The 24,935-nt window shown below is 64.9% G+C and overlaps 1 long non-coding RNA gene across 1 annotated transcript; it reads right to left on the reverse strand.

Annotated features, from left to right (window-relative positions):
• Window positions 1-7,770: 7,770 nt before the first annotated feature.
• Window positions 7,771-8,498, reverse strand: LOC134526972 (uncharacterized). The gene is made up of 3 exons (XR_010074060.1): window positions 8,174-8,498; window positions 7,973-8,079; window positions 7,771-7,834 (listed from the first exon to the last, which is right to left on the reverse strand). It is a non-coding gene; the product is annotated as an uncharacterized LOC134526972 (long non-coding RNA).
• Between the last annotated feature and the right edge of the window lie 16,437 nt (window positions 8,499-24,935).

Consider the following 24,935-nt stretch of genomic DNA (forward strand, 5'->3'; position numbering starts at 1 on the left):
ACCCTGGAGAAGCCCAGCAGCAGAATGAGCTGCCCCAGCAGAGGCTGTGGGTTATATACCCCGGGCCCCGCCCACCCCCGTTCCCACCAGCACCTGGGAAAGGGCCTGGCTGACCTCCACAAGGCATAGAGCCTGCCAGAGGAAAAGCTGCTCCTTTCCTCACAGGCCTGAGAAGTACAGCATGCAAAACACCAAAACGGAGAAAGCCACCCTTAGAGGAACGGACAATATGTGCTCTTTTATTACAACTACATCAACTGTGTCAGCAACAGGGCCCGGTAGGTAAGTAAACTTAATTAAACTTTTGCAGGGTGTAGACATAAAGAGAAAGACATCATCCTAACCTAAATAGGCCAGAAGATCATGAAGCACAATAACAATATTTTTATCAAGACTCAATGTGCTTTAGTTTCCTTGTAAAAGAAACCCCACAACGAGTCATACAGCATTTCTAGCAAGACGACGCATATTATCCAACTTCTGCCAGAACTGTGTTCTGGATCGGACCGACAGACAGAGTGCAAGCAGAGGCTTGTGCGCCGCCTGTAATGCAGTGGCTGAGAAAGAACCGAGGCTTGGGGCCGCCGCTCTCCTCGGCCGAGTCTGCTCCAGTGCCCTGTCTGTCATCATTGCTGTTGTGCCTTAGGCCATGCAGTAAAACAAGTGACACGTGCTCCCTTTTAACTTCTCTCCTGAGGCAGAAAAGAACAAGAGAGAGAGACTTAGGGACTGAAAGATAAACTGAACTGTAATGAAATCTTAACAGCAAAATAATACTGAGAAAAGACAACAGTAACAAGAAAACAATTAAATATATACAGGACATACACAACCCGATACAGAGCTCCCAGGATGACCGCTGCTTCACTGGCAAAGTCCGGAACCAGACTCCGTGACAGACTGGAACCAGACTCCGTGACAGACCGGAACCAGACTCCGGTCCTGGTTGCATAAATGCACGGATCGAGGTCAAAGGACAATGAACAGACAGAGGAGTCTTCAGAGGCCAGACAACAGGTACCGACCCCTTTGATCCCTCCGCTTTTATACTGAGCGTGATGAGGATGGGATGGAATACCCCATCAGTCAGATTCGGGTCACCGGTCCCGTCTACTCTTCACCATGGGTGCAACCCCTCTACGCTTTTCTGCTTCCAACCCTCCAACAGGGCAGATATATAAAAGTTAGCTGGGCTGTGCTGTTGTAGGAATAAGTATAAGCAAGAGCCTCTCTGCACGGCATCCCTTCGCATTAAGTGTAAATATAAGTTCTTGGTGCTCTGAAGGCAGATACTACCTGAAAAATACGTCATTATTTTCAGAGAGTTCACTTCATTGGAAGAGACTTACCTGAAAAGTAAAGTGACTGCAAACAACACCAGTTCTGTTGTACCTCAGACCAGCACTTCCACACATGGCTACGTAACCTCACATTCACATGAAAAAAAGAAGAAGTGGCCAAATGTATTCATGGAGCCGCCGGTCACATCTTCCCTTTAAGACCTCGGGCTCAGCCACCTTTGTCCTGCGCCCCCATCAGCTCCCCTCTGTATCCCTGGCCACCTCATCTCTCTGCATCTGAAAAAAAAGCAACACACCAACATCAAACATTACCCTAATGCAGAGCAGTAGCTTAATTCCAAAGGTCTTGTTTCTACTTAGGAACCCTGTTCACATAAGTCCAACTACAGCCTGTCATCCAAAGAAGAGACGCCTGCAAACATTACACCCCACACAATGCAGGTTTACCATCTTTGAGATACTGTCCCCTTCACTGGCCACGAACACCCTCTCCAACTTGTCTCCGCTTATGCCAGCGCCCGCTAATGAAACACCCGTCCACACAGCCTCTCGAAAGCTAATCAATTCGAGACGACTGAGCAACCTTTGCCTGGGTCTAGACAGATCCTCATATTCACTACAGACTGCCGTCTGTAAGTCCTGCCGTCTGAAAGTCCAAGACACAGAAGACAGAGCACACAAGCTACACAACCGAAGACACAGGCCAGAACTGCCCTGCCCAGCACACACTAGCTTTGTGCTGAAAAGTAACCCACTCCCTTTACCTACTCAGAGGAGACTGCTCCCGCATAGCCCTCTGCTCTAGCCTGACTTTAAAACTCCTCCCTGAAACTGTCAACCTTGGCCCCCCTCCAGCACCTGTCCCTCTACTTCGCTTTCAGAGGGCCAGTGGTCTGAATTCATCCTTGACAAAAAAAACCACAACAAACAGCTAACTGATGTGTTCCTGCAGTCACCATGTTCCTCTTCATCAGCAAAACAAAAAGAAATCACAGCTCCAGCAGTGACCACCATGACAGTAGATGCCAACCTCTTCCACAACACCCTCATCCTCAGAGGTGCCATGGCAATCCACTCACCTGCTTCACGTCGATTCCAGTCGGAGGCTGCAGCAACAATTATTTATGGCACCTAAGATACCAACAGACACAAAATTACCATTGCATTTCTGCAAAATCACCAGTCCCGTGCTCCTCCTCCACACTGTCCAGCTCACCTCAAATGCAAGAGACTAGAACAGACCAGACCCTGTCGACACCCAAATCCAAATGCAAAACCGATATGACAGAGACTGATGAACCCACCTCCTTTTCCTAGCCAGCCCCCAGCGCCAAAACTTTAGAAACCCCTTCTCTTCTCCTCAACCGTCAGGGAAGGAGCCTCACTTCTTCCTGACAGCTCCCATCCTGTATTTGCAACCCTGAACCCCCTACGCCGGCTGCTTCTCAGGAGCAGCTCTTCTGAGCTGTGCCCTGCGTTTGGCAGGCACCTCCTATCTTCTGTCTTCCCACAGACTCTGGGCTCTGCATCAGACCCACAAAACAAATAATGTCCTGACACAATCTATGAGGGGCCTGCTGCCCGCTGCAAAAACTCTAGGGACGCCGTGGCACTCCATGGGCAACGGGGAAAGGTGATGAGCCATGCCATACCCTGAACGACGCTATGCCTTACATCCCTGCTGCTTTCTTGAGAAATGCTAGTGCCATATATGCAGATGCATACAAAACGCTCACCCTAACCCCCATAAGATAATCTCATCATCAACCCAATTAAGAGAAACAATATCAGCAATTTACACAGCATACTGCAAAACTGGTGAAAAACCCACAGTTCTATCTTCAATAAAGTCAGAAATTCTAGGAAGATGCAGTGCTCCTAGAACAAAGAAAAGCATACTATTAAACCATCTGGGCACCCCCTAAACACTCATCACAAAGTTATGACCCGAAAAAAAAAGGAGCATACCAGTCAACTTTCTACCATACAGGCAGCTGGATGTTTACTGCTCCCGAAGGTCTCAGCTCAGCCTTCTCACCTCTGCCTCCCTAAATGCCGAAACACGCCTGCCCAAACAGCTGAGCCTGTCCCAAAGCTGCAGCAAAGCGAGGGACCAGCAGAGCACCCACCCCACGGGGCCCAGCAGCAGAATGAGCTCCTGAGCCCGGGCTGGGGCTCATGTACCCCGGGCCCCGCCCACCGCCCTCAGGCCCCGCCCACCGCCCTTCCCACAATCCCCTGGGAAAGGGGCGGGGCCAACCCCCAGAAGACGTGAAGGCGGGCAGCAGCGGGAGCAGCAGCTTCGCTTCTCCTGCCTTAAGTTCCCAGCAGGCGAAGCACCTCCCCTTTTTATTTCCATTTGGGACCAACCTCTGGTGATTCTCTTACCGCTTTTGTATGATTTCTGTCCAGTTGTTGCTGTGGAGAAGAGAGCTCTGCAGGGGTTGCATTATTTTTGCGATCTTCAGATATTTTTGTGGTTAACTGATAATCGTGTTTTATCGTTTTGGAAGAGTGTTGGAAGCATATGATTTCCAGAAGACTTATGAGCATTTACGGGCTCCTGGAGGACTAAAGTGCCATAGAGACGCGCGTCGGAGGACTGAGGGGGCACTTCCGGGGTCGTGGAGGACCGAAGTGCCACGGAGACGCGCGTCGGAGGACTGAGGGGGAACTTCCAGGATCCTGGAGGACCGAAGTGCCATAGAGACGCGCGTCGCAGGACTGAGGGGGCACTTCCGGGCTCCTGGAGGACCGAAGTGCCACGGAGACGCGCGTCGGAGGACTGAGGGGACACTTCCGGGCTCCTGGAGGACCGCGGGGTCACGGAGACGCGCGTCGGAGGACTGAGGGGGCACTTCCGGGGTCCTGCAGGACCACGGGGTCACGTAGATGGAAACCCGGAAAACTGCCGGGCACTGACGGGGCCGCGGTAACGCGTAAGAGCCGATGCGGAGGGGCCGATGGCCGCTCTGGAGGCCGGGCGGGCGGCACCGACGCCGCTCCAGGTGGCGCGGAGCTCGCCAGAGTCCCGGCGGTCCTGGTTCGCCCTCCGGCCGCCGCTCTCTTGAGACTGCGGCCGGACGGGCCTCCGCGAAGCCGCCCCTGCGCACGAGCTGCGGAACCCACGCGGCGCCGGCGGCGGGGGCCGAGGGGGGCCGGGAGGCGCGGGCACTGCGCATGCGCCACCCCCCACCTGCAGGACGCGCCTTCAGCCGCCAGGCGGCAGCACCCGCCCCGGTATTGACACACATCTGTGCGTTTAGGGAATTTACGTTGCCCGTTTCCTACGTTAACGCTTTTGATACCGAATATCTATTTAGGCTGTCTGCCTACACACCTAGTTTGACACTAATATCTTTTTATAAACGCATCTAAGTATTTTTATATTCTAGGATCTTTCATATAGCACAGAATCACAGAATCCTTAGAGACAGAGGTTTTTATTTTGAACTTTTACATACATAATTTATATATATGTATATTTCTCATTCCCTATTTCAACGCCTCCTGCCCATAGTTGCAGGTTTTCACATTTTTTAATGCATCCCAAGAATTTTCAGACATTCTGGGGCCGCGACCCACTTCTTTTGGGGGGGCAACTCCACGTAACCCCCCCCCATCTCCCACTCACCTGCTCCTCTGCTGCATCATCGCTGCCCCAGTGACATCGGGGTGCCCCAAATGACACCATCACCCCCCAAGACACACACACAGACACCCTTCTATTCACCCCAAAAAAAGGCCCAAAACGCCCAGATCAAAACGCTGGCCCCTTCTCCTCAGGGGGGCTCCGCCACCGGCTGCAAACCTGGGCTGGGGCATCTCTCGAGCAGCACGAGACGCCTACGACGAGGCACCTGGAAAACAAAAATCCCCAATTATAGCTCAGCATCCCAAAAAAACAGCACAGAAGAGAGCAGAGGAGTTCCGTCAGACGGAGGGACGGGACAGGAGCTGGGGAAACAGCTCAGCTCGAAATACAGCACAGCCTTCAAAAGCCAGCGCCATCTGAACTCTTCAAAGTCAGGATTAAGACTAATCCGTGCCATTTTGAACACGTTCTTAGCATAAGGGCGAACACTCCGGCTGGTGCTGGGAAACACCTGGCCCTTTCCCTTTCACTGAGAAGGTGTGCATGAAGTTTACATCCACCCAGTGAAAATACTTACCCTGTGAAAGTACTTGGCTTTCCTTCGGCGCTAATTTAACTTGCACAGCTGTGAACGGATACTACTAAACTATCCGTCTCCAAAATACACAGCTATGATTTGACCACGGGGGGTTTTTTGTGTGCTACACGAGGAGGAGGAGGGACATCGGGGCAGCGGCGCTGCCCGAGAGAGACACTACTGGCTGCCGGGAAAAGGCGGCACTGAAAGCCAGACAGAAGTAAAGTACTTCAGAGCACTCTGCCAAAAAAACGGGGGGAAAACCGCGTAACATTCAGTTGTCTCTCCTTTTAAACATTTCAAACAAATACCTAACTGCCCAGGGACACCTCATAAATTGTACACTACAGCCGTTTAGGCGGCTGCAGTTGAAACTACGCAAGTCAGTTTGTCGATTATACAACTCTCACTTTTTTTTTTTTAGCTTCATTTAACATAGAAAAATCGGTGAGAGAAAAAACTCCTCCAAATGGTTTTACTTTTGGGGGCGGGGAATCAAATCGCCGGCGCCGCGATCCGTAGGGCTACCAAAAAGGACCGGCAGATTCGCGAATGCTTTTGGCTGTGCTGAAGGCGCAGAGGAACGCGTTTTTATGGTATCTCGACTGTTCCAACCGAGAACCCAAAGGCCGGCGATGCCAGCAACTGGGGGGAGACGCGCGGCACTTGGGCCTGCGGAAGGAAATGAACTTCCTCCCGAGGTTACAGAAAAAGGACATTGTTGAAGCCGTAACTCACCAAAACCACAACCAAAACCACAGGATTCGCCGTCACGAGTTAAACGCTGCTGATGCTTCACGGCAAAGCCTGGAGAACGCAGAGAGGCGATGCCCGTTTGTCCCGTTTTGTCCATGTCTCCTCTTTGACCTCAATCGCCTTTAGGACAGATGCCAGTATCTCAGTGAGGTTTTCGAGTACCGCTGTGAATATTTTAAAGACTTATTGACTGAGAAAGCATAAAGTTTTTATCGTGAAAGCAAAGCCTGCTTCTTCTGGACATGTGAACTCTTACAAACAGTTCCTTCCCTCTTCTAGTACAGAATTATTTTCACAGTATCGTTTGACAGTGAGCACCCAGAAAGAGAAGAATATGCTTTCAGGAAGAGAAAAATAAATGGAGGGAAGTAAGCTTTGCAGAGGCGTAACGTGCTCCAGGACAGACTTTATTTTGGTTTTAGGATTGTGAGGGACGGACTGTAAATTCCCTGCCGAGGGGCAGGAGCCCCTCCAAGCCTTCAGTGGAACGCCTCAAACACTCGCAAGGAAATAAATAACGCAGGCCTGGCCTTCAAACAGCTGATGAGGCTCACACTTCTGGCGGCTGAAAGTGTGGGAGAACTGTCTTGTGAAGACAGGTCGGTTCTGCCACTCGTGCCGTGAGCTCGCTCGTTCTCAGTTCTCGAGGCCGTTGTGTCCCATGAGTGACCTTTGCTTCATTATCCGCGAAACGCACGTGAAAGCGCACGCCCTGCATGTGCTAATGAAGATTACAGAGATCACGCTAAACATGTGTGACCATGGCACTCGTCTCTCCACCCAAATCATGGCACACGTCACCGGGGAGAAGGGAGAAACCTGAGCTGAGCCCGTCCTCAGCAAGGAGGGCGGACCGTGCTGATTCAGCAAACGTAAAAGGGGAAAACAAGTGCCCCGAGGGAACAAAAAAGAAACAAAAGAAAGAGATAGTGCCTGGGAAGATTCTTCCCAAGAAAGAAGAAGATTATGCCTGGGAAGAATCCCTGAAAAAGACGCTGGAACCAGGACCCGCGATCTCTTTATCTCTGTCTTTTTCTCTGTCTTTTCCTCTCTCTGTCCCTCAGTTTCTCTTTTCTCTTGGAATTGTTAAGTAACAGTTAGAGCTGTGAAGTGATGACCTTAAGTACGACCTTAAGCACCGCTTGCCGTAAGTTGTCCTACACCTGGTGTTAACTAACACAATGTACACCCCAACACCTGCCATAATTTTTTATATACCTAACCAATTATCGTGGGCTTGTTAAGATCTATACTAACCATTTTGGTAAGCTAATAAATGTTTCTGTATGGACCTTGAGATTTATCTCACCTTAGTCCGTGCCGCTGAGAATTTACAAATCTGAAGTCACTTACCCTCCCCTCTTTCCTGACAGCGGGAAGCGACAAGGATTTTGTTAAAATATTTCACAGAAAAACTATAGGAGGAGTGCTGGCACATCCTTCCCGTTAACTTCAGAGTCCACACTACAAGTACCTCAGGAAAAAAGCAGACACGCATCGCAGACGCACCTCGTACTCGCAGAGCACTCCGCATTCTTTCTGTCTGTCCTGTACCATCACGGCAGAAGGAAGGGCGACCACGGAGAAACGCTGGCAGCTGGCATTCTGCCAAGACAGGAAAAAAACTTCTGGCGTAAAGCTAGGTGGCAATCTAAAGCGTCCTTCTTTCGTGAAGGTCTGTGAAGACTGCAGCCAACGGAGGCTCCTGACGAGTGGGACACGGCCCCAAAGCCTGGGACTCACCGCAGCTCCTGCTTTCAGCGCTGCCCACAGAATTTTCCAGTTCAGGTGCCTCTCTCTTTCTCTGTCCCTTCCTCTTCTGCAGCGCTGGTCACTTGACCATCCTCCACCTAAGAGAACACAGCGGTGTCTTACAGCTCTTGCGATATGAAGCTTCCCAGATGTGCAGCCTTGCACGCACACAACCCTTCCCCATGGCCATACCGTGATTTTGGATACGCGTACGGACCCTGCGGTACGTATCAGCAATCTGGTCTGCTGAGGACAACTCAGAGGGGACCCTTCCTCACCCAGAAATGCTTGGCTGTCTCTTCCCTGCCGCAGGAAGCACCTTCTGGCTCAATCACCTTGATGTTGTTCTCTGGCTGTTTCACGTTTTTCAAGCATCTTAAGCTTCACCCACAGCAGCTCCTGTTCAAAGCCAGTAAACGTCCACCAGTCCCAGGTCGCCCACACCAGGAGGGAGAACGGGGCTGAACGGAGACAGCCCAGGCAAGTCTGTGGCAAAGGCAGCCCACGACAACCCCGGGGAGGAGCGGACAACCGCGGCCTCCGGGAGAGAAAGAGAAGGGGCAGCAGTTCCCCGACCACTGGCCCCAGCAGGAGCCCCACCTGCAGCAGGAGCTCCTGGAGACGCTGCTTTCCCCACCCAGATGCTCCTGGCACCTGCATCGAGAGGCGACCAAGCGCAGCCAGGGGCGGCCGCCGCTGTCAGGAACAAGACGGGGGGAGGACATCTGCCGGCAGTGCCTCGGCTGGGGAGGAGGGCCGGGGCCCGTCTCCTCGCAAAGGAACAGGGAGCGGGGGGGCTGCAGGCCCGGGAGCGGGGGGGGTCCGGCCCGGGAACCCGGGGACGCGGGGGGAGAACTGTCCCGATGGGGGGGGACGCGAGGGAGGAAGGGAGGGGGGGTCCGAGGCGGAGGACGCCGGGGGGGGGCCGGGGCCGGGGCCGGCCTGGGAGCCCGGGGACGGGACGCGGGGGGGGAACCGTCCCTAGAGCGGGGGGGTTCGAGCCGGAGGACGGGGAGGACGGGGCCGGCCTGGGAGCCCGGGGACGTGTACGGGGGACACGGGGGGGGGGGGGGGAACCGTCCCGGGAGCGGGGGGGGGTCCGTCCTGGGAGCGGGGGCCGCCTACCATCCTCCCGCCCGACGGAAGCGCGGCCGGCAGACGCCGCTCCCCACGTGACCACCCGGAAGTAACATACTGGAAAATGCTTCGCAGGCTGGCGCGGCAGCACCACGTGGGCGCCGGTGGCGCCGAGGCTGACGGCCGCTGGAAAGCCCGCAGCCCCACGGGCTGTGGGGCCACGCAAGCGGCTGCCAAAGAGCATTCAAACGAGGCACGGCTTTCCCTCCTGGCTCTTCGGGCGTGGGAGCTGTCGCCAGAGACGCAGCCCTACCGGAAAATGCTTCGCAGGCTGGCCCGGCGGTGCCACGAGGGCGCTGGTGGCGCTGAGGCTGACGGCCGCCGCAAAGCCCGCAGCCCCACGGGCTGTGGGGCCACGCGAGCGGCTGCCAAAGAGCTTTCCAACGAGGCACGGCTTTCCCTCCTGGCTCTTCGGGCGTGGGAGCTGTGGCCAGAGCCGCGGCCCTACCGGAAAATGCTTCGCAGGCTGGCGCGGCGGCGCGACGTGGGTGCCGGTGGCGCCGAGGCTGACGGCCGCCGCAAAGCCCGCAGCCCCACGGGCTGTGGGGCCACGCGAGCGGCTGCCAAAGAGCTTTCCAACGAGGCACGGCTTTCCCTCCTGGCTCTTCCGGCATGGGAGCTGTCGCCAGAGCCGCGGCCCTACCGGAAAATGCTTCGCAGGCTAGCACGGCGGCGCCAGGTGGGTGCCGGTGGCGCCGAGGCTGACGGCCGCCGCAAAGCCCGCAGCCCCACAGGCTGTGGGGCCACGCGAGCGGCTGCCAAAGAGCTTTCCAACGAGGCACGGCTTTCCTTCCTGGCTCTTCGGGCGTGGGAGCTGTGGCCAGAGCCGCGGCCCTACCGGAAAATGCTTTGCAGGCTTCCGTGGCTGCGCCAGGTGGGCGCCGGTGGCGCCGAGGCTGACGGCCGCCGCAAAGCCCGCAGCCCCACGGGCTGTGGGGCCACGCGAGCGGCTGCCAAAGAGCTTTCCAATGAGGCACGGCTTTCCTTCCTGGCTCTTCGGGCGTGGGAGCTGTGGCCAGAGCCGCGGCCCTACCGGAAAATGCTTCGCAGGCTAGTGCGGCGGCGCCACGTGGGCGCCGGTGGCGCCGAGGCTGACGGCCGCCGCAAAGCCCGCAGCCCCACGGGCTGTGGGGCCACGCGAGCGGCTGCCAAAGAGCTTTCCAACGAGGCACGGCTTTCCCTCCTGGCTCTTCGGGCGTGGGAGCTGTGGCCAGAGCCGCGGCCCTACTGGAAAATGCTTCGCGGGCTGGCGCGGCGGCGCCAGGTGGGCGCCGGTGGCGCCGAGGCTGACGGCCGCCGCAAAGCCCGCAGCCCCACGGGCTGTGGGGCCACGCGAGCGGCTGCCAAAGAGCTTTTCAACGAGGCACGGCTTTCCCTCCTGGCTCTTCGGGCGTGGGAGCTGTGGCCAGATCCGCAGCCCTACCGGAAAATGCTTCGCAGGCTGGCGCGGCGGCGCGACGTGGGCGCCGGTGGCGCCGAGGCTGACGGCCGCCGCAAAGCCCGCAGCCCCACGGGCTGTGGGGCCACGCGAGCGGCTGCCAAAGAGCTTTCCAACGAGGCACAGCTTTCCCTCCTGGCTCTTCGGGCGTGGGAGCTGTGGCCAGAGCCGCGGCCCTACCGGAAAATGCTTCGCAGGCTGGCGCGGCGGCGCCCCGTGGGCGCCGGTGGCGCCGAGGCTGACGGCCGCCGCAAAGCCCGCAGCCCCATGGGCTGTGGGGCCACGCGAGCGGCTGCCAAAGAGCTTTCCAACGAGGCACGGCTTTCCCTCCTGGCTCTTCGGGCGTGGGAGCTGTGGCCAGAGCCGCGGCCCTACTGGAAAATGCTTCGCAGGCTAGTGCGGCGGCGCCACGTGGGCGCCGGTGGCGCCGAGGCTGACGGCCGCCGCAAAGCCCGCAGCCCCACGGGCTGTGGGGCCACGCGAGCGGCTGCCAAAGAGCTTTCCAACGAGGCACGGCTTTCCCTCCTGGCTCTTCGGGCGTGGGAGCTGTGGCCACAGCCGCGGCCCTACCGGAAAATGCTTCGCAGGCTGGCGCGGCGGCGCCAGGTGGGTGCCGGTGGCGCCGAGGCTGACGGCCGCCGCAAAGCCCGCAGCCCCACGGGCTGTGGGGCCACGCGAGCGGCTGCCAAAGAGCTTTCCAACGAGGCACGGCTTTCCCTCCTGGCTCTTCGGGCGTGGGAGCTGTCGCCAGAGCCGCGGCCCTACCGGAAAATGCTTTGCAGGCTGGCGCGGCGGCGCCAGGTGGGCGCCGGTGGCGCCGAGGCTGACGGCCGCAGCAAAGCCCGCAGCCCCACGGGCTGTGGGGCCACGCGAGCGGCTGCCAAAGAGCTTTCCAACGAGGCACGGCTTTCCCTCCTGGCTCTTCGGGCGTGGGAGCTGTGGCCAGAGCCGCGGCCCTACCGGAAAATGCTTCGCAGGCTAGTGCGGCGGCGCCAAGTGGGTGCCGGTGGCGCCGAGGCTGACGGCCGCCGCAAAGCCCGCAGCCCCACGGGCTGTGGGGCCACGCGAGGGGCTGCCAAAGAGCTTTCCAACGAGGCACGGCTTTCCCTCCTGGCTCTTCGGGCGTGGGAGCTGTGGCCACAGCCGCGGCCCTACCGGAAAATGCTTTGCAGGCTGGCGCGGTGGCGCGACGTGGGTGCCGGTGGCGCCGAGGCTGACGGCCGCCGCAAAGCCCGCAGCCCCACGGGCTGTGGGGCCACGCGAGCGGCTGCCAAAGAGCTTTCCAACGAGGCACGGCTTTCCCTCCTGGCTCTTCGGGCGTGGGAGCTGTGGCCAGAGCCGCAGCCCTACCGGAAAATGCTTCGCAGGCTGCCGCGGCGGCGCCAGGTGTGGGCCGGTGGCGCCGAGGCTGACGGCCGCTGCAAAGCCTGCAGCCCCACGGGCTGTGGGGCCACGCGAGCGGCTGCCAAAGAGCTTTCCAACGAGGCACGGCTTTCCCTCCTGGCTCTTCGGGCGTGGGAGCTGTGGCCAGAGCCGTGGCCCTACCGGAAAATGCTTTGCAGGCTGGCGCGGCGGCGCGACGTGGGCGCCGGTGGCGCCGAGGCTGATGGCCGCCGCAAAGCCCGCAGCCCCACGGGCTGTGGGGCCACGCGAGCACCAGCCAAAGAGCTTTCCAACGAGGAACGGCTTTCCCTCCTGGCTCTTCGGGCGTGGGAGCTGTGGCCAGAGCCGCGGCCCTACCGGAAAATGCTTCGCAGGCTGGCGCGGCGGCGCGACGTGGGTGCCGGTGGTGCCGAGGCTGACGGCCGCCGCAAATCCCGCAGCCCCACGGGCTGTGGGGCCACGCGAGCGGCTGCCAAAGAGCTTTCCAACGAGGCACGGCTTTCCCTCCTGCCTCTTCGGGCGTGGGAGCTGTGGCCAGAGACGCGGCCCTACCGGAAAATGCTTCGCAGGCTGGCGCGGCGGCGCTAGGTGGGCGCCGGTGGCGCCGAGGCTGACGGCCGCCGCAAAGCCCGCAGCCCCATGGGCTGTGGGGCCACGCGAGCGGCTGCCAAAGAGCTTTCCAACGAGGCACGGCTTTCCCTCCTGGCTCTTCGGGCGTGGGAGCTGTGGCCAGAGCCGCGGCCCTACTGGAAAATGCTTCGCAGGCTAGTGCGGCGGCGCCACGTGGGCGCCGGTGGCGCCGAGGCTGACGGCCGCCGCAAAGCCCGCAGCCCCACGGGCTGTGGGGCCACGCGAGCGGCTGCCAAAGAGCTTTCCAACGAGGCACGGCTTTCCCTCCTGGCTCTTCGGGCGTGGGAGCTGTGGCCACAGCCGCGGCCCTACCGGAAAATGCTTCGCAGGCTGGCGCGGCGGCGCCAGGTGGGTGCCGGTGGCGCCGAGGCTGACGGCCGCCGCAAAGCCCGCAGCCCCACGGGCTGTGGGGCCACGCGAGCGGCTGCCAAAGAGCTTTCCAACGAGGCACGGCTTTCCCTCCTGGCTCTTCGGGCGTGGGAGCTGTCGCCAGAGCCGCGGCCCTACCGGAAAATGCTTTGCAGGCTGGCGCGGCGGCGCCAGGTGGGCGCCGGTGGCGCCGAGGCTGACGGCCGCAGCAAAGCCCGCAGCCCCACGGGCTGTGGGGCCACGCGAGCGGCTGCCAAAGAGCTTTCCAACGAGGCACGGCTTTCCCTCCTGGCTCTTCGGGCGTGGGAGCTGTGGCCAGAGCCGTGGCCCTACCGGAAAATGCTTCGCAGGCTAGTGCGGCGGCGCCAAGTGGGTGCCGGTGGCGCCGAGGCTGACGGCCGCCGCAAAGCCCGCAGCCCCACGGGCTGTGGGGCCACGCGAGGGGCTGCCAAAGAGCTTTCCAACGAGGCACGGCTTTCCCTCCTGGCTCTTCGGGCGTGGGAGCTGTGGCCACAGCCGCGGCCCTACCGGAAAATGCTTTGCAGGCTGGCGCGGTGGCGCGACGTGGGTGCCGGTGGCGCCGAGGCTGACGGCCGCCGCAAAGCCCGCAGCCCCACGGGCTGTGGGGCCACGCGAGCGGCTGCCAAAGAGCTTTCCAACGAGGCACGGCTTTCCCTCCTGGCTCTTCGGGCGTGGGAGCTGTGGCCAGAGCCGCAGCCCTACCGGAAAATGCTTCGCAGGCTGCCGCGGCGGCGCCAGGTGTGGGCCGGTGGCGCCGAGGCTGACGGCCGCTGCAAAGCCTGCAGCCCCACGGGCTGTGGGGCCACGCGAGCGGCTGCCAAAGAGCTTTCCAACGAGGCACGGCTTTCCCTCCTGGCTCTTCGGGCGTGGGAGCTGTGGCCAGAGCCGTGGCCCTACCGGAAAATGCTTTGCAGGCTGGCGCGGCGGCGCGACGTGGGCGCCGGTGGCGCCGAGGCTGATGGCCGCCGCAAAGCCCGCAGCCCCACGGGCTGTGGGGCCACGCGAGCACCAGCCAAAGAGCTTTCCAACGAGGAACGGCTTTCCCTCCTGGCTCTTCGGGCGTGGGAGCTGTGGCCAGAGCCGCGGCCCTACCGGAAAATGCTTCGCAGGCTGGCGCGGCGGCGCGACGTGGGTGCCGGTGGTGCCGAGGCTGACGGCCGCCGCAAATCCCGCAGCCCCACGGGCTGTGGGGCCACGCGAGCGGCTGCCAAAGAGCTTTCCAACGAGGCACGGCTTTCCCTCCTGCCTCTTCGGGCGTGGGAGCTGTGGCCAGAGACGCGGCCCTACCGGAAAATGCTTCGCAGGCTGGCGCGGCGGCGCTAGGTGGGCGCCGGTGGCGCCGAGGCTGACGGCCGCCGCAAAGCCCGCAGCCCCATGGGCTGTGGGGCCACGCGAGCGGCTGCCAAAGAGCTTTCCAACGAGGCACGGCTTTCCCTCCTGGCTCTTCGGGCGTGGGAGCTGTGGCCAGAGCCGCGGCCCTACTGGAAAATGCTTCGCAGGCTAGTGCGGCGGCGCCACGTGGGCGCCGGTGGCGCCGAGGCTGACGGCCGCCGCAAAGCCCGCAGCCCCACGGGCTGTGGGGCCACGCGAGCGGCTGCCAAAGAGCTTTCCAACGAGGCACGGCTTTCCCTCCTGGCTCTTCGGGCGTGGGAGCTGTGGCCACAGCCGCGGCCCTACCGGAAAATGCTTCGCAGGCTGGCGCGGCGGCGCCAGGTGGGTGCCGGTGGCGCCGAGGCTGACGGCCGCCGCAAAGCCCGCAGCCCCACGGGCTGTGGGGCCACGCGAGCGGCTGCCAAAGAGCTTTCCAACGAGGCACGGCTTTCCCTCCTGGCTCTTCGGGCGTGGGAGCTGTCGCCAGAGCCGCGGCCCTACCGGAAAATGCTTTGCAGGCTGGCGCGGCGGCGCCAGGTGGGCGCCGGTGGCGCCGAGGCTGACGGCCGCCGCAAAGCCCGCAGCCCCACGGGCTGTGGGGCCACGCGAGCGGCTGCCAAAGAGCTTTCCAACGAGGCACGGCTTTCCCTCCTGCCTCTTCGGGCGTGGGAGCTGTGGCCAGAGCCGCGGCCCTACCGGAAAATGCTTCGCAGGCTGGCGCGGCGGCGCCAAGTGGGTGCCGGTGGCGCCGAGGCTGACGGCCGCCGCAAAGCCCGCAGCCCCACGGGCTGTGGGGCCACGCGAGCGGCTGCCAAAGAGCTTTCCAACGAGGCACGGCTTTCCCTCCTGGCTCTTCGGGCATGGGAGCTGTGGCCAGAGCCGCGGCCCTACCGGAAAATGCTTCGCAGGCTGGCGCGGCGGCGCCACGTGGGCGCCGGTGGCGCCAAGGCTGACGGCCGCCGCAAAGCCCGCAGCCCCACGGGCTGTGGGGCCACGCGAGGGGCTGCCAAAGAGCTTTCCAACGAGGCACGGCTTTCCCTCCTGGCTCTTCGGGCGTGGGAGCTGTGGCCACAGCCGCGGCCCTACCGGAAAATGCTTCGCAGGCTAGTGCGGCGGCGCCACGTGGGCGCCGGTGGCGCCGAGGCTGACGGCCGCCGCAAAGCCCGCAGCCCCACGGGCTGTGGGGCCACGAGAGCGGCTGCCAAAGAGCTTTCCAACTAGGCACGGCTTTCCCTCCTGGCTCTTCGGGCGTGGGAGCTGTGGCCAGAGCCGCGGCCCTACCCGAAAATGCTGCGCAGGCTGGCGTGGCGGCGCCAGGTGGGCGCCGGTGGCGCCGAGGCTGACGGCCGCCGCAAAGCCCGCAGCCCCACGGGCTGTGGGGCCACGCGAGCGGCTGCCAAAGAGCTTTCCAACGAGGCACGGCTTTCCCTCCTGGCTCTTCGGGCGTGGGAGCTGTAGCCACAACCGCGGTCCTACCGGAAAATGCTTCGCAGGCTGGCGCGGCGGCGCGACGTGGGTGCCGGTGGCGCCGAGGCTGACGGCCGCCGCAAAGCCCGCAGCCCCACGGGCTGTGGGGCCACGCGAGCGGCTGCCAAAGAGCTTTCCAACGAGGCACGGCTTTCCCTCCTGGCTCTTTGGGCGTGGGAGCTGTGGCCAGAGCCGCGGCCCTACCGGAAAATGCTTCGCAGGCTGGCGCGGCGGCGCCACGTGGGCGCCGGTGGCGCCGAGGCTGACGGCCGCCGCAAAGCCCGCAGCCCCACGGGCTATGGGGCCACGCGAGCGGCTGCCAAAGAACTTTCCAACGAGGCACAGCTTTCCCTCCTGGCTCTTCGGGCGTGGGAGCTGTGGCCAGAGCCGCGGCCCTACCGGAAAATGCTTCGCAGGCTAGTGCGGCAGCGCCAAGTGGGCGCCGGTGGCGCCGAGGCTGAAGGCCGCCGCAAAGCCCGCAGCCCCACGGGCTGTGGGGCCACGCGAGCGGCTGCCAAAGAGCTTTCCAACGAGGCACGACTTTCCCTCCTGGCATTTCGGGCGTGGGAGCTGTGGCCAGAGCCGCGGCCCTACCGGAAAATGCTTCGCAGGCTGGCGTGGCGGCGCGACGTGGGTGCCGGTGGCGCCGAGGCTGACGGCCGCCGCAAAGCCCGCAGCCCCACGGGCTGTGGGGCCACGCGAGCGGCTGCCAAAGAGCTTTCCAATGAGGCACGGCTTTCCCTCCTGGCTCTTCGGGCGTGGGAGCTGTGGCCAGAGACGCGGCCCTACCGGAAAATGCTTCGCAGGCTGGCTCGGCGGCGCGACGTGGGCGCCGGTGGCGCCGAGGCTGACGGCCGCCGCAAAGCCCGCAGCCCCACGGGCTGTGGGGCCACGCGAGCGGCTGCCAAAGAGCTTTCCAACGGGGCACGGCTTTCCCTCCTGGCTCTTCGGGCGTGGGAGCTGTGGCCACAGCCGCGGCCCTACCGGAAAATGCTTTGCAGGCTGGCGCGGTGGCGCGACGTGGGTGCCGGTGGCGCCGAGGCTGACAGCCGCCGCAAAGCCCGCAGCCCCACGGGCTGTGGGGCCACGCGAGCGGCTGCCAAAGAGCTTTCCAACGAGGCACGGCTTTCCCTCCTGGCTCTTCGAGCGTGGGAGCTGTGGCCAGAGCCGCGGCCCTACCCGAAAATGCTTCTCAGGCTGGTGCGGCGGCGCCACGTGGGCGCCGGTGGCGCCGAGGCTGACGGCCGCTGCAAAGCCCGCAGCCCCACAGGATGTGGGGCCACGTGAGCGGCTACCAAAGAGCTTTCCAACGAGGCACGGCTTTCCCTCCTGGCTCTTCGGGCGTGGGAGCTGTGGCCAGAGCCGTGGCCCTACCGGAAAATGCTTCGCAGGCTGGCGCGGCGGCGCGACGTGGGCGCCGGTGGCGCCGAGGCTGATGGCCGCCGCAAAGCCCGCAGCCCCACGGGCTGTGGGGCCACGCGAGCACCAGCCAAAGAGCTTTCCAACGAGGCACGGCTTTCCCTCCTGGCTCTTCGGGCGTGGGAGCTGTGGCCACAGCCGCGGCCCTACTGGAAAATGCTTCGCGGGCTGGCGCGGCGGCACCAGGTGGGCACCGGTGGCGCCGAGGCTGACGGCCGCCGCAAAGCCCGCAGCCCCACGGGCTGTGGGGCCACGCGAGCGGCTGCCAAAGAGCTTTCCAACGAGGCACGGCTTTCCCTCCTGGCTCTTCGGGCGTGGGAGCTGTGGCCAGAGCCGCGGCCCTACCGGAAAATGCTTCGCAGGCTGGCGCGGCGGCGCGACGTGGGTGCCGGTGGTGCCGAGGCTGACGGCCGGCGCAAATCCCGCAGCCCCACGGGCTGTGGGGCCACGCGAGCGGCTGCCAAAGAGCTTTCCAACGAGGCACGGCTTTCCCTCCTGGCTCTTCGGGCATGGGAGCTGCGGCCAGAGACGCGGCCCTACCAGAAAATGCTTCGCAGGCTGGCGCGGCGGCGCGACGTGGGTGCCGGTGGCGCCGAGGCTGACGGCCGCCGCAAAGCCCGCAGCCCCACGGGCTGTGGGGCCACGCGAGCGGCTGCCAAAGAGCTTTCCAACGAGGCACGGCTTTCCCTCCTGGCTCTTCGGGCGTGGGAGCTGTGGCCAGAGCCGCGGCCCTACCGGAAAATGCTTCGCAGGCTGGCGCGGCGGCGCCAGGTGGGCGCCGGTGGCGCCGAGGCTGACGGCCGCCGCAAAGCCCGCAGCCCCACGGGCTGTGGGGCCACGCGAGCGGCTGCCAAAGAGCTTTCCAACGAGGCACGGCTTTCCCTCCTGGCTCTTCGGGCGTGGGAGCTGTGGCCACAGCCGCGGCCCTACCGGAAAATGCTTTGCAGGCCGGCGCGGTGGCGCGACGTGGGTGCCGGTGGCGCCGAGGCTGACGGCCGCCGCAAAGCCCGCAGCCCCACGGGCTGTGGGGCCACGCGAGCGGCTGCCAAAGAGCTTTCCAACGAGGCACGGCTTTCCCTCCTGGCTCTTCGGGCGTGGGAGCTGTGGCCAGAGCCGCGGTCCTACCGGAAAATGCTTCGCAGGCTGGCGCGGCGGCGCCACGTGGGCGCCGGTGGCGCCGAGGCTGACGGCCGCCGCAAAGCCCGCAGCCCCACGGGCTGTGGGGCCACGCGAGCGGCTCCCAAAGAGTTTTCCAACGAGGAACGGCTTTCCCTCCTGGCTCTTCGGGCGTGGGAGCTGTGGCCAGAGCCGCGGCCCTACCGGAAAATGCTTCGCAGGCTGGCACAGCGGCGCCAGGTGGGCGCCGGTGGCGCCGAGGCTGACGGCCGCCGCAAAGCCCGCAGCCCCACGGGCTGTGGGGCCACGCGAGCAGCTGCCAAAGAGCTTTCCAACGAGGCACGGCTTTCCCTCCTGGCTCTTCGGGCGTGGGAGCTGTGGCCAGAGCCGCGGCCCTACCGGAAAATGCTTCGCAGGCTGGCGCGGCGGCGCGACGTGGGTGCCGGTGGTGCCGAGGCTGACAGCCGCCGCAAAGCCCGCAGCCCCACGGGCTGTGGGGCCACGCGAGCGGCTGCCAAAGAGCTTTCCAACGAGGCACGGCTTTCCCTCCTGCCTCTTCGGGCGTGGGAGCTGTGGCCAGAGACGCGGCCCTACCGGAAAATGCTTCGCAGGCTGGCGCGGCGGCGCCAGGTGGGCGCCGGTGGCGCCGAGGCTGACGGCCGCCGCAAAGCCCGCAGCCCCACGGGCTGTGGGGCCACGCGAGCGGCTGCCAAAGAGCTTTCCAACGAGGCACTGCTTTCCCTCCTGGCTCTTCGGGCGTGGGAGCTGTGGCCACAGCCGCGGCCCTACCGGAAAATGCTTTGCAGGCTGGCGCGGTGGCGCGACGTGGGTGCCGGTGGCGCCGAGGCTGACGGCCGCCGCAAAGCCCGCAGCCCCACGGCCTGTGGGGCCACGCGAGCTGCTGCCAAAGAGCTTTCCAACGAGACACGGCTTTCCCTCCGGGCTCTTCAGGCGTGGGAGCTGTGGCCAGAGCCGCGGCCCTACCAGAAAATGCTTCGCAGGCTGGAGCGGCAGTGCAACGTGGGCGCCGGTGGCGCCGAGGCTGACGTCCGCCGCAAAGCCCGCAGCCCCACGGGCTGTGGGGCCACGCGAGCGGCTGCCAAAGAGCTTTCCGACGAGGCACGGCTTTCCTTCCTGGCTCTTCGGGCGTGGGAGCTGTGGCCAGAGCCGCGGCCCTACCGGAAAATGCTTCGCAGGCTGGCACGGCGGCGCCAGGTGGGCGCCGGTGGCGCCGAGGCTGACGGCCGCCGCAAAGCCCGCAGCCCCACGGGCTGTGGGGCCACGCGAGCGGCTGCCAAAGAGCTTTCCAACGAGGCACGGCTTTCCCTCCTGGCTCTTCGGGCGTGGGAGCTGTGGCCAGAGACGCGGCCCTACCGGAAAATGCTTCGCAGGCTGGCGCGGCGGCGCCAGGTGGGTGCCGGTGGCGCCGAGGCTGACGGCCGCCGCAAAGCCCGCAGCCCCACGGGCTGTGGGGCCACGCGAGCGGCTGCCAAAGAACTTTCCAACGAGGCACGGCTTTCCCTCCTGGCTCTTCGGGCGTGGGAGCTGTGGCCAGAGACGCGGCCCTACCGGAAAATGCTTCGCAGGCTGGCGCGGCGGCGCCAGGTGGGTGCCGGTGGCGCCGAGGCTGACGGCCGCCGCAAAGCCCGCAGCCCCACGGGCTGTGGGGCCACGCGAGCGGCTGCCAAAGAGCTTTCCAACGAGGCACGGCTTTCCCTCCTGGCTCTTTGGGCGTGGGAGCTGTGGCCAGAGCCGCGGCCCTACCGGAAAATGCTTTGCAGGCTGGCGCGGCGGCGCCAGGTGGGCGCCGGTGGCGCCGAGGCTGACGGCCGCCGCAAAGCCCGCAGCCCCACGGGCTGTGGGGCCACGCGAGCGGCTGCCAAAGAGCTTTCCAACGAGGCACGGCTTTCCCTCCTGGCTCTTCGGGCGTGGGAGCTGTGGCCAGAGCCGCGGCCCTACCGGAAAATGCTTCGCAGGCTAGTGCGGCGGCGCCAAGTGGGTGCCGGTGGCGCCGAGGCTGACGGCCGCCGCAAAGCCCGCAGCCCCACGGGCTGTGGGGCCACGCGAGGGGCTGCCAAAGAGCTTTCCAACGAGGCACGGCTTTCCCTCCTGGCTCTTCGGGCGTGGGAGCTGTGGCCACAGCCGCGGCCCTACCGGAAAATGCTTTGCAGGCTGGCGCGGTGGCGCGACGTGGGTGCCGGTGGCGCCGAGGCTGACGGCCGCCGCAAAGCCCGCAGCCCCACGGGCTGTGGGGCCACGCGAGCGGCTGCCAAAGAGCTTTCCAACGAGGCACGGCTTTCCCTCCTGGCTCTTCGGGCGTGGGAGCTGTGGCCAGAGCCGCAGCCCTACCGGAAAATGCTTCGCAGGCTGCCGCGGCGGCGCCAGGTGTGGGCCGGTGGCGCCGAGGCTGACGGCCGCTGCAAAGCCTGCAGCCCCACGGGCTGTGGGGCCACGCGAGCGGCTGCCAAAGAGCTTTCCAACGAGGCACGGCTTTCCCTCCTGGCTCTTCGGGCGTGGGAGCTGTGGCCAGAGCCGTGGCCCTACCGGAAAATGCTTTGCAGGCTGGCGCGGCGGCGCGACGTGGGCGCCGGTGGCGCCGAGGCTGATGGCCGCCGCAAAGCCCGCAGCCCCACGGGCTGTGGGGCCACGCGAGCACCAGCCAAAGAGCTTTCCAACGAGGAACGGCTTTCCCTCCTGGCTCTTCGGGCGTGGGAGCTGTGGCCAGAGCCGCGGCCCTACCGGAAAATGCTTCGCAGGCTGGCGCGGCGGCGCGACGTGGGTGCCGGTGGTGCCGAGGCTGACGGCCGCCGCAAAGCCCGCAGCCCCACGGGCTGTGGGGCCACGCGAGCGGCTGCCAAAGAGCTTTCCAACGAGGCACGGCTTTCCCTCCTGCCTCTTCGGGCGTGGGAGCTGTGGCCAGAGACGCGGCCCTACCGGAAAATGCTTCGCAGGCTGGCGCGGCGGCGCTAGGTGGGCGCCGGTGGCGCCGAGGCTGACGGCCGCCGCAAAGCCCGCAGCCCCATGGGCTGTGGGGCCACGCGAGCGGCTGCCAAAGAGCTTTCCAACGAGGCACGGCTTTCCCTCCTGGCTCTTCGGGCGTGGGAGCTGTGGCCAGAGCCGCGGCCCTACTGGAAAATGCTTCGCAGGCTAGTGCGGCGGCGCCACGTGGGCGCCGGTGGCGCCGAGGCTGACGGCCGCCGCAAAGCCCGCAGCCCCACGGGCTGTGGGGCCACGCGAGCGGCTGCCAAAGAGCTTTCCAACGAGGCACGGCTTTCCCTCCTGGCTCTTCGGGCGTGGGAGCTGTGGCCACAGCCGCGGCCCTACCGGAAAATGCTTCGCAGGCTGGCGCGGCGGCGCCAGGTGGGTGCCGGTGGCGCCGAGGCTGACGGCCGCCGCAAAGCCCGCAGCCCCACGGGCTGTGGGGCCACGCGAGCGGCTGCCAAAGAGCTTTCCAACGAGGCACGGCTTTCCCTCCTGGCTCTTCGGGCGTGGGAGCTGTCGCCAGAGCCGCGGCCCTACCGGAAAATGCTTTGCAGGCTGGCGCGGCGGCGCCAGGTGGGCGCCGGTGGCGCCGAGGCTGACGGCCGCCGCAAAGCCCGCAGCCCCACGGGCTGTGGGGCCACGCGAGCTGCTGCCAAAGAGCTTTCCAACGAGACACGGCTTTCCCTCCGGGCTCTTCAGGCGTGGGAGCTGTGGCCAGAGCCGCGGCCCTACCAGAAAATGCTTCGCAGGCTGGAGCGGCAGTGCAACGTGGGCGCCGGTGGCGCCGAGGCTGACGTCCGCCGCAAAGCCCGCAGCCCCACGGGCTGTGGGGCCACGCGAGCGGCTGCCAAAGAGCTTTCCGACGAGGCACGGCTTTCCTTCCTGGCTCTTCGGGCGTGGGAGCTGTGGCCAGAGCCGCGGCCCTACCGGAAAATGCTTCGCAGGCTGGCACGGCGGCGCCAGGTGGGCGCCGGTGGCGCCGAGGCTGACGGCCGCCGCAAAGCCCGCAGCCCCACGGGCTGTGGGGCCACGCGAGCGGCTGCCAAAGAGCTTTCCAACGAGGCACGGCTTTCCCTCCTGGCTCTTCGGGCGTGGGAGCTGTGGCCAGAGACGCGGCCCTACCGGAAAATGCTTCGCAGGCTGGCGCGGCGGCGCCAGGTGGGTGCCGGTGGCGCCGAGGCTGACGGCCGCCGCAAAGCCCGCAGCCCCACGGGCTGTGGGGCCACGCGAGCGGCTGCCAAAGAACTTTCCAACGAGGCACGGCTTTCCCTCCTGGCTCTTCGGGCGTGGGAGCTGTGGCCAGAGACGCGGCCCTACCGGAAAATGCTTCGCAGTCTGGCGCGGCGGCGCCAGGTGGGTGCCGGTGGCGCCGAGGCTGACGGCCGCCGCAAAGCCCGCAGCCCCACGGGCTGTGGGGCCACGCGAGCGGCTGCCAAAGAGCTTTCCAACGAGGCACGGCTTTCCCTCCTGGCTCTTTGGGCGTGGGAGCTGTGGCCAGAGCCGCGGCCCTACCGGAAAATGCTTTGCAGGCTGGCGCGGCGGCGCCAGGTGGGCGCCGGTGGCGCCGAGGCTGACGGCCGCCGCAAAGCCCGCAGCCCCACGGGCTGTGGGGCCACGCGAGCGGCTGCCAAAGAGCTTTCCAACGAGGCACGGCTTTCCCTCCTGGCTCTTCGGGCGTGGGAGCTGTGGCCAGAGCCGCGGCCCTACCGGAAAATGCTTCGCAGGCTAGTGCGGCGGCGCCAAGTGGGTGCCGGTGGCGCCGAGGCTGACGGCCGCCGCAAAGCCCGCAGCCCCACGGGCTGTGGGGCCACGCGAGGGGCTGCCAAAGAGCTTTCCAACGAGGCACGGCTTTCCCTCCTGGCTCTTCGGGCGTGGGAGCTGTGGCCACAGCCGCGGCCCTACCGGAAAATGCTTTGCAGGCTGGCGCGGTGGCGCGACGTGGGTGCCGGTGGCGCCGAGGCTGACGGCCGCCGCAAAGCCCGCAGCCCCACGGGCTGTGGGGCCACGCGAGCGGCTGCCAAAGAGCTTTCCAACGAGGCACGGCTTTCCCTCCTGGCTCTTCGGGCGTGGGAGCTGTGGCCAGAGCCGCAGCCCTACCGGAAAATGCTTCGCAGGCTGCCGCGGCGGCGCCAGGTGTGGGCCGGTGGCGCCGAGGCTGACGGCCGCTGCAAAGCCTGCAGCCCCACGGGCTGTGGGGCCACGCGAGCGGCTGCCAAAGAGCTTTCCAACGAGGCACGGCTTTCCCTCCTGGCTCTTCGGGCGTGGGAGCTGTGGCCAGAGCCGTGGCCCTACCGGAAAATGCTTTGCAGGCTGGCGCGGCGGCGCGACGTGGGCGCCGGTGGCGCCGAGGCTGATGGCCGCCGCAAAGCCCGCAGCCCCACGGGCTGTGGGGCCACGCGAGCACCAGCCAAAGAGCTTTCCAACGAGGAACGGCTTTCCCTCCTGGCTCTTCGGGCGTGGGAGCTGTGGCCAGAGCCGCGGCCCTACCGGAAAATGCTTCGCAGGCTGGCGCGGCGGCGCGACGTGGGTGCCGGTGGTGCCGAGGCTGACGGCCGCCGCAAAGCCCGCAGCCCCACGGGCTGTGGGGCCACGCGAGCGGCTGCCAAAGAGCTTTCCAACGAGGCACGGCTTTCCCTCCTGCCTCTTCGGGCGTGGGAGCTGTGGCCAGAGACGCGGCCCTACCGGAAAATGCTTCGCAGGCTGGCGCGGCGGCGCTAGGTGGGCGCCGGTGGCGCCGAGGCTGACGGCCGCCGCAAAGCCCGCAGCCCCATGGGCTGTGGGGCCACGCGAGCGGCTGCCAAAGAGCTTTCCAACGAGGCACGGCTTTCCCTCCTGGCTCTTCGGGCGTGGGAGCTGTGGCCAGAGCCGCGGCCCTACTGGAAAATGCTTCGCAGGCTAGTGCGGCGGCGCCACGTGGGCGCCGGTGGCGCCGAGGCTGACGGCCGCCGCAAAGCCCGCAGCCCCACGGGCTGTGGGGCCACGCGAGCGGCTGCCAAAGAGCTTTCCAACGAGGCACGGCTTTCCCTCCTGGCTCTTCGGGCGTGGGAGCTGTGGCCACAGCCGCGGCCCTACCGGAAAATGCTTCGCAGGCTGGCGCGGCGGCGCCAGGTGGGTGCCGGTGGCGCCGAGGCTGACGGCCGCCGCAAAGCCCGCAGCCCCACGGGCTGTGGGGCCACGCGAGCGGCTGCCAAAGAGCTTTCCAACGAGGCACGGCTTTCCCTCCTGGCTCTTCGGGCGTGGGAGCTGTCGCCAGAGCCGCGGCCCTACCGGAAAATGCTTTGCAGGCTGGCGCGGCGGCGCCAGGTGGGCGCCGGTGGCGCCGAGGCTGACGGCCGCCGCAAAGCCCGCAGCCCCACGGGCTGTGGGGCCACGCGAGCGGCTGCCAAAGAGCTTTCCAACGAGGCACGGCTTTCCCTCCTGGCTCTTCGGGCGTGGGAGCTGTGGCCAGAGCCGCGGCCCTACCGGAAAATGCTTCGCAGGCTAGTGCGGCGGCGCCAAGTGGGTGCCGGTGGCGCCGAGGCTGACGGCCGCCGCAAAGCCCGCAGCCCCACGGGCTGTGGGGCCACGCGAGCGGCTGCCAAAGAGCTTTCCAACGAGGCACGGCTTTCCCTCCTGGCTCTT

Source organism: Chroicocephalus ridibundus, chromosome 24 (genome assembly GCF_963924245.1).
Source record: "Chroicocephalus ridibundus chromosome 24, bChrRid1.1, whole genome shotgun sequence".
NCBI lineage: Eukaryota > Metazoa > Chordata > Aves > Charadriiformes > Laridae > Chroicocephalus > Chroicocephalus ridibundus.